The sequence below is a fragment of the Ctenopharyngodon idella genome, chromosome 2 (assembly GCF_019924925.1).
Source record: "Ctenopharyngodon idella isolate HZGC_01 chromosome 2, HZGC01, whole genome shotgun sequence".
Classification (NCBI taxonomy): Eukaryota; Metazoa; Chordata; class Actinopteri; order Cypriniformes; family Xenocyprididae; genus Ctenopharyngodon; species Ctenopharyngodon idella.
This window is the reverse complement of record NC_067221.1, coordinates 35434905-35450030: the sequence shown is the minus strand read 5'-3', so window position 1 is coordinate 35450030 and position 15126 is coordinate 35434905.

Sequence of the window (15126 nt, the reverse complement as noted above, 5' to 3'; positions counted from 1 at the left end):
AATTAAAAAAGTTACACATAGGTCCATAATGGACAAAAATATCAGTGTCAAAAATCTGTCATAAAAATTTGAAGCTTGGGACCACAAACTTAAGTTTAGTCTCATTTTAAAGAAGACCCTAGGCAGAAAAGTTAAAAAGTGAAACCAAAAAAGTGAAAAAATGTTTATGAAAATGATTTATGAACATTATTTTTATATAAAATATATATCTCATGAAACGTGTTGAACTCTAAAACTGCTAGAAAATTAAAGCCATAAACCTAAACAAGTTGTGTTCCAAATTTGAGGTTGATATCTCAAAAAATGAGCTTTCAGTAAGATTTTGTTTGGGCGCAGTACCAGATTTTCCCCATTAGATGCCAGAAAAGCTCCACTGGTACACACAGTGGTTGGATTTGTGATGCAGTAGAGTTTTTCTTTTTCAAATATTACAAGCACACACTCGCACACAATTTTTTTATTACACACATACAAACCACACTCTGACATCCATACCAACACACAATTATAGCTGCATAATTTATCCAGCTGGCTCTATTATACGCATAAGCAGAAAACAAGAATAAAGCGAGCATTCTCAGGTTTGGCCTATAAAGCAAATGCTTTATAGGCCAAACCTGAGAAAGTGGCACCATCTGGTAAAAATAGTAAAAATTTGAATTTTGAAGCCTTGCCAATAGAATAAAAGCATATTAACAAAGATCGCATAATTTTATAGTTAAATGGCCCTGGGAATAAAAATTGCAGTTTTAATGGGTTTCAATGGGGAAATTTATGTCCAAAAGGTCCTGAAGAAACTATTTTGTGTACTTAGTGCAAAAAAGATTTTTTAAAGGAAATGGGGGTGAAATAGTAAAATTCCAATAAAAATACACACCTGTGCCAAAATTTATGCAGTTGGCATTAACATAGGCAAAATGATTTTTTTTTTTAAAAAAAGACAAAAATGTCCATAAGGTCACACAAGGGTTAAGTAGACAGACTATAATGAGAGTTAGCTGACATGTAGGGTTAGGGTTACTTATAGTTAGTAGAATGTCTAAAGTGGACCATCGAAATAAAATGTTTCTAAAATAGATCCCATGTGGCCACAGGAGAGGAGTCATCATATTTATAAATGGCAAAGGACAGTGACACACTAAGAAAAGGAAAATGGAAAAAAGCAAGCGATCTAAACAAATGTCACCATTTTGGCTCTCCATTTTACACTACCGTTCAAAAGTTGGGGGTCAGTACATTTTTGTATAATGCTTCTGAAAAAAGTGTCTTATGCCGACAAAAGCTGCATTTATTTGATCAAAAATACAGTAAAACAGTAATATTGTGAAATATTATTCCAATTTCAAACCACTGTTTTCTATTTTAATATATTTTTAAAACATCATTCATTCCTGTGATAGAAAAGCTTAATTTTTAGCATCAATACTCTATAAGTCTTCAGTGTCACATGATCCTTCAGAAATCACTGTAATATGCTGATTTGCCGCTCAAGAGACATTTCTTCTTATTATTAATAAAGATAATAATTGTAACGGCTGGTCTTGTAGAGAATGCGCACAACGAAGGAATGGAAACAAAATGGTCTTTAATTAATTCAAAACAGAACACTCAGGAGATAAACTATAGAGCAACCACTTTAATACAAACAATACTGAACAAAGAAACTGAGGAAACACGGGACTTAAATAGACAGGGGATGATTAACGTAACTTAGGGACACATGCAAACTTAATGAATAACCATGGAAACAAACTAGCAAAGGGAACACAGGAAAAACAGGAACAGTACACAGAGAAAACAAAACCAAATCTGAACTACACGTGGTGATAATAATAAGAAGAGAACAGCATTTATTTAAAATAGAAATCTTTTGTACCATTATAAATGTCTTTATTTTCCAAACTTTTGAACAGCAGTGGATATCTTTGCAGAAAAAAAGAGATATTAAAGAGAACTCAACATCATTCTGTAAACAACATCCTCTAAAGCAGCTGCTACACAATACAGAGTCCAATTATACATTTCCCTCACTTTATTTAGGCATGAGAGCATTAACAATACTGCTAAGATGCTGTTTATGAGATTGTATTGTTAACACTTCATGCCGGGTTCAGGTGTGTGACTTTACTTTGTCCGCTATGAAATGACTTGTGTAAAACGCTGAAGCCAGCGGGCAGATCTGCTCTCAATGCAAAGCCTCCGTCAGCAGCAAACCACCAATACATACAGTACGCTCACTTATACACCAATGAAAAGAGTTAACCTGAGCATTCAGTAAACACCACAGCAAATTCTCATCCTCCTGCTTGTGTGTGTGTGTGTGTGTGTTTTCACCACTGATAAAGCCGGCGGTTGTGCTTACGTCCTCTCATCCTCAGCGATATTCTTCATACGTTTTTTTTTTTTTTTGCCTTGAATAGTCAGATGTGTAGGAGTGCTGAGCCAGAATCTGTTTATTTCACTGAGATTGTGCCAGGAAAGGGGAAAAATCTGATTCTAGATCAGCACTTTAACCGTGAGATGCTTTGTGAGGGGCTGTTAAGTACAGAGATCAAGAGAAATTGAGACGGTAGGAATTATGTGTTTATCAAAACAGTAAAGACAGTGTTGCTTGCATCAGCAGAGCGCGAGACACTTGTGTGTGTTTACATTAAAGAAAGTGGACACTGATGCATACATGCATGTGCACATATTCACATATAAAGTCACATATGTTGCTCCAGGATGGTCTTCAGGCCTGCTGGCTGTTCTGTGCCACTTATATAAGTGCAAACTGTCCGTTATGATTAGGGTCAGTCCACACAGGCACAGCTCACGCATACAATCGTGTCACTTCCTGTTTGCCCACCTCTCAGCCTCCCTTATGGGCTTCACAGTTCCTGAAGTAAACAGCACACACACAAGCAGAGCTTAAAAACAAAATCAAGACTCTATAAAAGGACATAATAGGTCCCCTTAAGGCAAGACATAGCATTACTGCAGAGGTCATCTCATTACCAGAGAAATTATGTTGATTTCCCAGCTCCTGATCATTTGATAAATGATGTGATAATGTGTTCAACAATTAGATGAATCCAGGTTATGGCAGACCTTGATGTTGGGATGAATTTATGACCTACAAATTGTGCATTCAGATTCAAGTTGAGGGTGGCCTGAGGGCCCGACGTCCTCTAGTGGGCCCTGTGCTCACTGCCCAGCACCGTGGAGCTCGATTGGCATTTACCATTGAACACCAGAATTGGCAGGTCCGCCACTGGCGCCCAGTGCTTTTCAGATGAGAGCAGGTTCACCCTGAGCACATGTGACAGACGTGAAAGGGTCTGGAGAAGCCATGGAGAACGTTATGCTGCCTGTAACATTATTTAGCATGACAGGTTTGGTGGTGGGTCAGTGATGGTCTGGAGAGGAATATCCATAGAGGGATGCACAGACCTCTACAGGCTAGACAATGGCACCCTAACTGCCATTAGGTATCGGGATGAAATCCTTGGACCCATTGTCAGACCCTATGCTGGTGCAGTGGGTCCTGGGTTCCTCCTGGTGCATGACAATGCCCGGCCTCATGTGGTGAGGGTATGCAGGCAGTTCCTGGAGGATGAAGGAATTGATACCATTGAATGGCCCCCATGCTCGCCTGACCTAAATCCAATAGAACACCTCTGGGACATTATGTTTTGGTTCATCCGATGGCGCCAGATTGCACCTCAGGCTGTCCAGGAGCTCAGTGATGCCCTGGTCCAGATCTGGGAGGAAATACACCAGGACACCATCCGTCGTCTCATTAGGAGCATGCTCTGACGTTGTCAGGCATGCATACAAGCACGTGGGTACCATACAAACTACTGAGTACCATTTTGAGTTGCTGCAATGAAATTTCAGCAAAATGGACTAGCCTGCTGCTTTTTTTTTTACTTTGATTTTCGGGGTGTCTTTTAATTCAGTCCTCTGTAGGTTGATAATTTTCATTTCCATTAAACGATGTGGCATCCTTTCGTTCCTAACACATTACCCAGTCCATATCAGTATAGATATCCAGCATGATACTTTTACCCATTGAGATCTGCTGTGTTCCTTTAATTTTTTTGAGTAGTGTATATTCAAAATACAAGTTAACATAGAGGTACAAAAAAGTTGAATAATATGAAAAACCATTTCTTATTATTTAATACAATTTTATTGAATTATGCCTATTATAGTATTATTATTATTAAATATTTAAATTGTCTTCATATTTTAAAAGTCAGGGGACATGTTTGTTACCACATTTTTCCATTGTCATTGTCACTGCTGTATTAATGCTAAAATACTGTCTAAAGACATGTGGCAAACATTATTTTGGTACTGCAATACACTGTTTTTTTTTTTTGTTTTTTTTTTTATAAAGTGACCAAAAACACAAATTATATATTGCACAAAGTATCACATCTTGTATCCTAACAGGAGCCAGAAAGAGAGGATTCTGGCATTGCTGCACAGGCCACCTGGCATTTAGGATTGGATTTAAATTGCATTATGCCTTTTTGTTTGAAAAAAAAAAAAAAAAAGTTCTCTGCAATCGAGTATATCTTGGAGCGCCTGATGAAAAATGTTTCAATCTCCATCTTCATATGTTGTGTAAGTAACAGCTGGAAGGCTGTTTCACTGGAACTCTGCCAGGAACACTAAGAAAAAAAGAAAACAAATTTTTACATAAAACAATACTCTAAATCTCATTTAAATCTGATTAAACAATTCTTTCTCTGAATCTGTATGAGGTATTTACATGGTTTTTGTAAACCTAAACTTTAAAGCATGACAGTGAAGTACTATATGCCATAATATTATTTTTGATAGAAGAACTAACATACTGATTTGTATTTAAGCTTATTAGAACAAAATTCTAAGGCTTTTTAAACTCTGAGACTTTGACTTGACAAGCTGTCCTTTTGTAGTAGCTTTTGATGACGGACACTTGGCAGGAAATATTGTGTTTTTGTGACATTGTGACTTTTGACATGCATCATATCCCATAATTCTGTGGAATAAACACAGAGACCCAAAGGCCATGTGATTTACAGGCCCCAGGCGAACTGTGATTCACATTCCTTGTTATGCGTACTGTCTAAACAGTCTCTGTACTATTATAATACAGAAGTTTCAATACATTTCATTTCAGAATATTACGCAAACCTGCAATAATTAAATGTTAAATTACACAAATATACTTTATGTATTTAATCTCACTTTATTAAGCACCTTTGCTGCTGACCAATTCAACCATACTAACAAGCAAAACTGACTTAAGTTATACATCACATTTGTGTTTATTTATTTTATTGCTGAAGTAAGAATGTTGAACTTTCTTCTCTTGTGTTATTCTTTAATCCAGAATGGCAGCACAGCTGTAAGGTTTGCTTTCTAGAAAGTTTTTTTTTTGTTATTTAAAAACAAATAAGCAAGCCCAGCCCAGATGAGAAAAATTAATGCAAAAGTAACGTAACACATTACTTTCCATAAAAGGTAACTAACACAATTAGTTACATTTTTTAGGGAGTAACGCAATAATGTAATGCATTACTTTTATAACTTTCCCCAACACTGATTACATGTATGCATTTTGAAGACACTTTCATAAATATATATATATATATATATATATACTATATATATATATATATATATATATATATATATATATTGCCAAAAGTATTGGAACACCCCTCCAAATCATTGAATTTAGGTGTTCCAATCACTTCCATGGCCACAGGTGTATAAAATCAAGCACCTAGGCATGCAGACTGCTTCTACAAACATTTGTGAATGAATAGGTCGCTCTCAGGAGCTCAGTGATTTCAAGTGTTGTACCGTCATAGGTTGCCACCTGTGCAATAAGTCCATTCGTGAAATTTCCTCACTACTAGATATTCCACGGTCAACTGTTAGTGGTATCATAACAAAGTGGAAGCAATTGGGAACAACAGCAACTCAGCCACAAAGTGGTAGGCCATGTAAAATCACAGAGCGGGGTCAGTGCATGCTGAGGCGCACAGTGCGCAGAAGTCGCCAACTTTCTGCAGAGTCAATAGCTACAGACCTCCAAACTTCATGTGGCCTTCAGATTAGCTCAAGAACAGTGCGTAGAGAGCTTCATGGAATGGGTTTCCATGGCTGAGCAGCTGCATCCAAGCCTTACATCACCAAGTGCAAAGCGTCGGATGCAGTGGTGTAAAGCACGCCGCCACTGGACTCGGACACGCTTCTCTGTCTGGCAATCCGATGGAAGAGTCTGGGTTTAGCGGTTGCCAGGAGAACAGTACTTGTCTGACTGCATTGTGCCAAGTGTAAAGTTTGGTGGAGGGGGGATTATGGTGTGGGGTTGTTTTTCAGGGGATGGACTTGGCCCCTTAGTTCCAGTGAAAGGAACTCTTAATGCTTCAGCATACCAAGACATTTTTGGACAATTTCATGCTCCCAACTTTGTGGGAACAGTTTGGGGATGGCCCCTTCCTGTTCCAACATGACTGCGCACCAGTGCACAAAGCAAGGTCCATAAAGACATGGATGAGAGAGTTTGGTGTGGAGGAACTTGACTAGCCTGCACAGAGTCCTGACCTCAACCCGATAGACTGCAAGCCAGGCCTTCTCGCCAACATCACTGCCTGACCTCACAAATGCGCTTCTAGAAGAATGGTCAAAAATTCCCATAAACACACTCCTAAACCTTGTGGAAAGGCTTCCCAGAAGAGTTGAAGCTGTTATAGCTGCAAATTGTGGGCCAACTCCATATTAAACCCTACGGATTAAGAATGGGATGTCATTAAAGTTAATGTGCATGTAAAGGCAGGCATCCCAAAACTTTTGGCAATATAGTGTATATATATTAGGTGGTGTTTTCCTTGGGAATCGAACACAAAACCTTCACACTCTACAAATTGAGCTATACCATAAATCCACCATAAAGAAAACACTGATGAGAATAGACAGGTAATTTGCGTGTCAGCTTTTGATTTAATGTTGTACAAAAATTAAGAAAGCTGAACTGATGTTTATTTTGATTAATAACATTTAGAGATTTTTGTTCTATTTAATAACTATGTGGAACAAGGTCTAAGTCCTCACCTTACAGACTTGTAAAAGTGTCTATTTGAAAGCAGATAATCAATGCAAATGGATGCAGAACAAACAAAGTTGAAATCAGCGGGTTATTTCTGATTCTATTCAGATTTATAACATCATTGAAGGTCTGAGAACAGCAGAGACTTACCATCTTTCTTGCTGTCAAGACTTATTAGTAACACATCCAATCAATGTCATTCTACTCAATCCTGATTGGCTAACACCCTGTCAATCAAACACAACTGCTGTTTAAAGCTGCTTTTGAGTTATGTGCTTCTAAATACCTGCTCTATGACCTTTTGAACTTTAAGATTAAATTAATTTCAGTGGCTTGTACCTCTCCGCGCAGTACTAGGAAATCCAATGTTAGGAATGCTTTTAATGCTGTTATGACAGGTACACACATCCTAAAAATTAAAGCTGAAGTTCTAAAACTGACAAATGTTTAAATATATGGGAAACAGAAAGGATTTTTTAATATGTTCATGATAAATAATTCATGAAACCTGTGTGTCCATCTGGAGTGGTGAGGAACAGTGACAGACTAGAGTAAAATGCAGCCAAATAAGTGATTGTCATATTTTTGGCCACTTTACGTTGCAGACGATGACTGTCCTGATATACATCCAATATTAATAAGATGCTAATGGTTTAAAAAAAAAAAGAAAAAAACTACTTTTCAGATGGCTAAAGAAATGCATCAGTTCCAATGTTAAAAAAACATTTTGCTGAACTTAATATGCGTGTTTGAGACCAGGGCAGAGCTATGGACACAATACTGCCATTTATTTTTAAAATAGGCTTAAATTATGCAGCAACAACATGGCATTAGCCAGAGCGTGATCGTCATTATAATGCCTGTTGGCAGCATCCTTAATCATGAGACGTTGATTCGAACGAGAGTGAAAAGAGACGGAGAAGAAAGATGATGCACAGAGAGATGCATCAGTGATGTTAGATGTGTGTCTGCAGTAAGAGAATATGCTTGGCTGAGCATGTAGGCCAAGCCAACAACAATGCAGAATAACCCCCACAGCAGACCTCGAGCCGTCCAACTGCCTGCATCTTGTCCACACGTCATGCCGCGCTTTCACATCAGTGCGACAGGCCCGGCACCCCAGAGAATATCGTAATGCTCACTGCCTAATTCTGCCATCAGCACCTATCCCAAGCGGCATGGACTTTAAGAAAGGGCCTGTAAGGCTTGAACTAAAATTAATTACAAGGTGTTTATTGAAAATGTGGTGCATTATATGTAAATTTTAAACAGGCTGTTGAAACAAGTAAAAGTACGATCTACTGGTCACTTCTTACAGAGGTGCATTTATGGAGGTGAATGTAAGAGTGGTTTCTTTAGCACTTTAGCAGCCTGGTGCGAGTAGCTTTTGCTGCTTTGTGAGGTGTCAATGTTTAGTTAAAGGAATAGTTCACATAAAAAGAAAATTCTGTCATCATTTTTTCACTCTCATTTAATTTCAAACCCATCTGAAAATGTGAATGTTCCTTTTCTCTCACACTGCATGAGATAAAAACATGGATGACCCAAAAATTTCTGTCTTAATAGTGAAAAGACTGAGGTTTTGCTCATTGGCTCTCCTGATCAGCTTATATATATATATACTATATATATATTATATATATATGTAGTATTATATATATAACTTTTTTTTTTATCTACCAGCCACTTTGGCTAGTGGTTTACCAAAGTTATAGCCAGTCACCATTTTCACTGGCCACAATTTTGACATTGATACTGTTATGAAAACTGCTATATAGATATTATCTCATAATTTGGTGGCAGGTATATTAGGCTGCTGTCACTTTAAGACCTGACGTACGTATCCATTAGTGTTACACAAACATTTTCTTTCTCAACTGTTTACATTCACTTAAAACTGACTGTGTTTACGTGAATACTTTTGACATTATTTTGTGTGTATTTGACTGTTTAAAGGTACAATATGTAAGATTTTTGGATTAAAATATCCAAAAACCACTTGAACCGTGTTATATATTTTGTTGACTTGTGTACTTACACTATCCCAAATGTTTCCAAGAATGTTTAAATCCAGAGAATGACATCGTACCCACGTTATCTTTGATTTCCAGTTTTATTTTGTAGAAACCATGGAAACACCAAAGACGCTTTAATATATTATGTTTTATTAGACAGGTGAGCAACTGTTTGAATACATTCATCAACAGAAAACTAATCATTGTTATATAGCTCAACACAGTAAGTCTTATTGTTTAAATCTCATTTTCTTGATTTACCGCGAGTACCATGTTTTACCATGATTAATATCAATCTAGCTTACTGCAGTGTGCAACAAGTGTCTCATAGCAGCCGCCGAGTGAACGCAGAGTAGCACTATAACAACTTTCAACAAACAAATGTTTCAAATATTATAAAACAGCGCTGCTTTACCCCACATGACCGGAAGAAGCGGAATGCGCTTGTCTGCGCCATAATAAAAGCTCCACTGCTCTCGAGCCGTGTCGTGTGTTGCACTTGTCTCTCATTAGCAATCGCTCCAGCGGCCTCGTTCCGCTCCAACATACTGCTTCATACTACAGTAATGTTAATAAATCTTTAATACATTAGGTCATCCATGATTTTGATTTCTGCCCGAGTCTCGTCAGATTCTTTTCCACCAACTGCAGACGTGAAGACAACACCTCCCAACACCTCTGCGAAATCAAGGGGTCATCAAGATATGCCTTTGTTTTAAATAAGCAACCTCTAGAGGAGAAAACAGTGAAAAAGCAGTGAAAAAGATCTTAATTTTGTACTGAGAGGCAGCTTTATGTGTGCGCATTTTGGTGTGCACAAAATCTGTGGGAATGACTAAAATTATACACAATATGCACAATTCCATGCCAAAATTCAAGCCCTATAACACCAACAATATTGAACCGGAACAAATGATATGAATGATTTGAATGGTATGACCACAACTGACTACCCATAATCCTTAGCAGCTGAGCATGTGAGTGAAATAAATGCTATAAATGGAAGTTGTGTGGCTAAATCTGGTTCTATCTGGACACAAGTGTAATATAAAATCCAGACAGATCTGATTCAGGATTAGAGGAAGAAGGATTGTTTGTCAAATAGGGCCCTTATATAGTTTCACAGTCACTTCCTCTTGGTGGGTCAGAATGTCCTTCCTCCATTTACACTCCAAGCGAACAGTCACAGTTGCGTAACAGCTTCAGAAGTGACCGTCAGTCACCCCGAAACCCAGACATGTTACTCAGCATCTCCCTCTGTATCAGACACACCACTGTTCAGCCCAGGTCATGATGACACCAGATCAGCTGACATTCAAAGTGAGACAGGACCACAAAACTCAGGTGCTGGATTAAAGTTAGGGTTAAATATTAAGTTGAGTTTCATAAGCAGTGCCAGTGAGAATTGGCATGTTTTCTTTTCCCTTAGATCAAGAAAGAAGCAAGTTGTGGGCATTACTACAGAGAGATTCACATGCTTTTAATTATCGTAGAAAGCATGCAGACTTCAGTACACGCACACTCAGTTGTGTACTGATCTGAAATACAAATTCACACACCACCAAATGATTTCTGTTTCAAAATATGAAAATTGAGAGCAATCAGAATTCCAAAATGAATCCTGATTCTTTGACCTCTTTTGTTTATCATCTGAGGGTTTTTCTAGCGCTCGTTATCAGCAGATGAGCTGACATGAGCAACGTGTTATTGGCTAAAACAGTGGGTGCCTAGTTAAGGACCTCTCCCCTCGTTAAGACCTAATCACTCCAATTAGCAAACATCTGCCCTCACTCAAGGCATGTCAGCAATCAACCAGACATTCTGAGATCCGACACGGGAGCTCCTCCACCCCCTCATCCACATAGAAAAGCCTAAAGCATCTGTAGTAATAATCTTTGAGCTATACGGTAATATATACAGATATTATCAATGGCTGCATCTGAAATTGCATACTTCCCTATTATATAGTAGACAAAAAAACAGGATGTGACAAAAAAAGTATGTAGAATTCACAGTACTCATAAGTAGGCAAAAGGTACCCGGATAACCTACTTCTTCCGCTGAGATTTTGAAGTGTGCATAAAATGGACACTTTAAGCCCAAAGTATAGCTCACTTTTTATGCGTACGCGAGGGTCTGCGTACAGAGCGCGTGATGCGAATTTCGTCATCAGAAGAGTACGGGCGTACTGTATGCTCACCGACGGATTTTTGTAACCGTGCATACTTGTACGCGCAGGTCGCACATGCGCATTTAATTTTTTCTTGCAGTAATTAGTTTATCCACAAGGTGGCAACCGTGGCCTGGGTGCATCGATTCACAAGGTAGTCAAAGAAAAACGGCATAAACAAAACAGACTGGAATGCATGCAAGCTACAGTGACAATGGAGGCCTACATAGACGAGAGAGGTTAGAAAGTACCCTCATTTATACAAATCTAACATGAAAGAATACAAAGATATTTACATGGGTTGTAACTCGTGGCAAGAGATTGCTCAAAACTATGCATGCGTCATACGCCTGTGAATGCATACCAGTCAAATGAAGTATACTTTCCAAGGCTGTGCGTTCCCAGTAAGTATATGCTAAGTACACTCAGGGCTTTATTATCCCATGAGGCCACGGGAGAGGATTTGTGAATGGCAGTGAAGCGATGTAACTGACGCTGGTAGGTCACATGATAATGACAACATGTAGTATGTCAGGATTACATTCATACTATAGAATGTACATTTTTAGCAGTCGTGAAGTCATTACTTTTTCAAAATAAGTACCTACTATGCGATTTCGGACGCAGCCCTCGTCCTCTTTTATAAACTATAAAGCATGTACTTTTTTTTTATTCTTTTGTTTTTTTTAATTTCTGTATATGTTTACTGATTTAATTTATTATTCAACTCAGGCTAAAGATAATTGAATGCTTTTGTTAAAGCACACATAGAAATTTGCCTAGTGTTTGGCACCAATACTACTAAATCCCTGGCTTTGGTAGGTTGCCATGGTAATCAAGTATAGCAGATCAGATTTCCACACATGATGACAGTGACAAAAGGTGGAACAATCATTCTGATCACACACAAACGGTGTTTTGGTATGATCTTGGTTATAAAATTACATGTCATCCAAATTTAAATTGATTTACAAAGCAGTGTCAGAATTTATCCAACAGTTATTTCCAAAATCCGCTTGTAAGGGTATAATTTAACATGTACATGATGTGATTTTTTTCTCATAACACTCTGCCAAATACAATTCATGATGTGGTCTCCACTCTGCGGTGTCAGCCAGATAACTGTGAAAATGTCCTGCCTAAATTTAGCAATAAATTCCAGCACTGAATACCATCCCAGTGCAATGTTTTTACCCACATGTGAACATCTATGTCAAATCACCATGGAGACGACAGAAACCAGCCTCTGCTGCACAAACCTGCAACACTTTCATTACGGATTATCCTTTAGCAGGAGCGAATTTATCAACCCTGCAAATAACTACTGAGCATATGAATGTGTGTGTGTGAAAAGGAGAGAGATTAATTTTCCTTCACACTGTCTACCACATCCTTATAAATTGCGGCTTCAACAGACAACATAATAGACAGAAATGTGTGCAGTATTATGCATAACTCTGTGAGCTTATGGGGACAGAATGTTAGATGAGCTATAATGGATGAATCTTTTTTTTTGTCAAAGTTCTTTTTCTTTTTCCAAAATGATTAACATAAATGTATTGCTTTCCGATTGTTACAAAAATGAATATAGCCTGTGTTTAAATCAAATACTGTCTTTGTTTAAAGAATTAGGGTATGTTAACACAACAATGATGTACTAAAAATTGTCATTTTTTTCCTTTGCGTTTTTTGCGTACAGGCGACAACGTCAAAATGTTCCTCGTTCACACAAATCCACGAAAATGACTAAAAACACTGTATTATACATGCCAGGCCAGTAGATGGCGATGTTACTTTGTAAAGAAACACTATGCGCCTATAGATTAAACATGTAACATGTATGCGCATGATGTCACCATTTTCACAAATTCACGTATTTGTTGTTTACACGAAGACGATAACGATATCATTTTCAAAAACTTGCACTTTGAATCCCGTTTTCAAAATGTTTCCACTTTCAGGCCCCCAAAATGCCGTTATCGTGTAAATGAGCAGCCAAAACGCATAAAAAGTTTTATGTTTTTAGTTGAAATTGGTGTGGTGTAAATGGTCTCATCAGTGAGAAGACTATAATGCTATGAATCATTTTCAATAGCAAACAGTATATGATTACATTTCCTTGGTTTCATGGAGCTTGTAATAACCTATGGAAGCTTGTTTCATTCAGAGAATAAAAAATGAGGGTACGTTTACATGTACGTGTACGTTGACATGATGTACTAAAAATGGAAAAGTTTTCCCTTTGTGTTTTTTGTGTACAGACTGACAAAGTTGTCAAAGCAATCCCTGTTCACACGGATCGCAAAAACGATTAAAAATTCAGTATTATACATGCCAGGCCAGTAGATGGCGATGTCACTTTGTAAAGAAACTCTCTCTTTTGTAGTTTTCGTGGAGACAATAACGGTGTCGTTTTCAAAAACTTGCACTTTGAAACCCGTTTTAAAATCTTTGCATTTTCAGGCCCCCAAAACACCGTTGTCATGTAAATAAATGGTCAAAACGCATAAGTTTTCCATATTTTATTAAAAATGGTGACGTGTTAACCGCCCCTTTGCAAACACACATACTTTATACATCTGGCAATAAATACATATCTTTATACATATCTTTGTGGGTAATGGTTTTTATACTGTACAAAGTACAAACTGTATTTTCTATCCCTTAACTCTAACCCTACCCCCAAACCTACCCATCACAGAAAACTTTCTGCATTTTTACATTTTCAAATAACCGTCATTCACTATATTCATTAATCCATTTCTCTCGTGGGGACCGCTGGCTGGTGGTCCCCACAATGTAGATGATCTCATGATCAAATGTGATTGCTCTACTATTTTTGTGGGGACTATGTAAACCTATACACACACACACACACACACACACACACACACACACAAATTATCATTTACACACCCTCACGTCATTCCAATCCTATATGACTTTCTTCTATGGAACACAAAAGGTGAAATTCTGAAGAATGCTCTTTGCCAAGCGATTAGAAGAGCCATAAAAGTGTTCAAAGTGACTCCTGTCTTCTAACTCCCTTTTGTTTTCCATGGAAGAAAGAAAATCATACACATGGGTGGAAACAATATGATAGTGAGTAAATGATGATGACTGATGTTTTACAATCTATTTGGCCTGAAAGCTTTGAGGAGTGATGCTCATTGCTCATATAAGGAGGACTGAATCCTATTTTGAGTTTTTCTTTTGTAAATAATTCACTGAAATGTGTCAGAGCTTTGTGGTTCAGCAGAAACAGCACAGAGGAGAGGAGAAGCACTGTTAATGTTTTTCATTCCTCTTTGTTGTTTTATAGATCTCAGGGAACCAATTGTCAATTAAAATTGAATCTGTTCCAGATGATGGTCAAAAACAGACCTCAAAGGAACTGTTATGGATGCTTTAATGCTTCATTCTGCTGCCCTGACCAGAAGGAAGACAAATGAGTCTGTTTAAAAGTGTCCCAACAGCAATACTCTTACTCCTCTAAGCCAAGCAAGTTCATTCAGATTTGTGGTTTGTGGGGTAAACAGGAAGTGTACAGACAGAGAAAAGAGCTAATCAAGTAACACACAGCTATTGCTAGCACACTAAAAACACACATTGTAAAAACCAAAGATCAGATTAAGTGTAAAATGTAATTGCTCTACAATTCTTCAGTATGTTGAACCAGGAACCAGTTGTCTAACATTTATAAAATACATTTTATTTTGTTTTATATGAATATTCATTCACAAAAAATATATTTGGATTTTATTTCAAATATTGTAAAATCATTTTCTCTCAGATTTTTCTTTAAATACATTCTTTTCATTGTCAATATACGTTTTAAGCATCTTTAA